The sequence below is a fragment of the Orycteropus afer genome, unplaced genomic scaffold, assembly GCF_000298275.1.
Source record: "Orycteropus afer afer isolate SDZICR_OR568_19922 unplaced genomic scaffold, OryAfe1.0 scaffold00065, whole genome shotgun sequence".
Classification (NCBI taxonomy): Eukaryota; Metazoa; Chordata; class Mammalia; order Tubulidentata; family Orycteropodidae; genus Orycteropus; species Orycteropus afer.
Window position 1 is genome coordinate 706042 of NW_006921652.1, and position 1887 is coordinate 707928.

Consider the following 1887-nt stretch of genomic DNA (forward strand, 5'->3'; position numbering starts at 1 on the left):
AGTGAGCTCAGGATCATGGTCATGGGGGATATCGAGCTCAACTGGCATAACTTACTACACAGAAACATTGTTCTATATCCTACTTTGTTGAGTAGTGACTGAGATCTTAAAAGCTTGCAAGCAGCCAGATGCAATAATCAGTCTCTCTTTATCCTGAGAAAAGAAGAAAAAAGACCAAAGACACATGGACACAATTAGTCCAAGGGACTACTGGAGCATGGGAACCTCATGACCTACATGACCCTGAGACCTGAGACCACAAGAACTAGATGGTACCTGGCTACCACTGCCAACCACTCAGAAAGGGATTAGAAGATCCTGGATAGATTGGAAGAAAAATATGGAACAAAACTCAAAATCATCAAAAAAGACTGGATTTACTAGTCTGATAGAGCCTGGTGAAACTCCCAAGACTATGGCCTCTAGTCACCCTTCAGGCCTAGAATTGAACTCACTCTCCTAGCTTCTAGAAGGTGATCATTCACACCACATAGGTACATTCCTTAGAACAATCAACCATGGGATATCAGAAGGGCAGTATCTGCACAGGAAGATAACTCAGAGGGCAGGAATGCATAGGAAACAAGGATACAGGGAAGAAGTAACCACAAGGAGGAAGTGGCAAGAGAGCTGTTACATTATGCAGATTGCACTCACTGTCATGAAACAAAATATGTATGAACAAACTGCTGAATGGAAAATGAATTTGCTTTGTAAACTTTCACCCAATACACAAGAAAAATAAATAAATAAATGTTGTTGTTGTATGTGCCTTCGAGTCATAGCGACCCCTCCTTGAGTTTCCGAGGCAGTATTACTACGGAAGTAGATTGCCCAACCTTCCTTCCAAGGAGTGGCTGGTGGATTTGAACCGCCAGCCTTCTGGTTAGCAGTCAAGAGCTTTAGGCACTACACTACCAGAGCTCCTAATAAATAAATAAGGCCTCATAAAAATTATAAACATTTGTTCATCAAAACAGCTTTACCAAAAAAGTGAAAAGAAAAGCTACCAAATTGGAGAATATCTTTGAAAACCATATATCTGATAAGAACCTAATAAACAAAATATACATGAACCTTCTACAACTTAACAACAAAAATACAAAAAATCCAATCATAAAATGGGCAAAAGACTTGAATAGACATTTTCCCAAAGAGGATACACAAATGGCCACAAAACAAATAAAGAAACAATCAGTGTCACTGAGAAATTAAATTCAAAACGAGATACAATTTTACCCCAACTAGGATGGCTAAGCTAAATTTAAAAACATAAATGAAAATAGCAAATGTTGTCAAGGACATGGGTAAATTGGAACCCTTACCCATTGCTGGTGGAAATGCAAAATGGTACAATTTTTGTGGCAAACAGTGAGGTGGTTCCTCAAAAAAATAAAAAACAGAACTACCATATGACTCAGCAATTCCACTTCCAAGACTTGAAAGCAGAAACTCAAAAAGCGACCTGTACAAGTATTGATTTGGGTGAAGAGAAGGCCAATGTACCAAATGTGAGTAATTAACACAGTGGCATTGATAAAGAGAAAGAGAGAGGTACATGGGCAGTACAGACAACAAAGATGAATCCTCTTGCACATACAGTACTGCATTGTCAGTGAAGGCAAACATGGGTACACGGGTGGATAGATGGGTAGACAGGCTGAACTATTAGGCATGTTTGCACAGGGGGAGGGAGAGTTGCCCAAGACCATGTATAGGGTTGGCAGATAATGTTTATACAAGTGTATTGGTATGTTCTGTAAGAATTCCAGGTATAAGAGGGACCGAGTAGTTGAACCTGCATGCTTGGGACCATAGTTGGAGGGGACATCAAGCTCAATTGGCATAACATGCTATATAAAACACTGTTCCACCTCCTACTTTGGC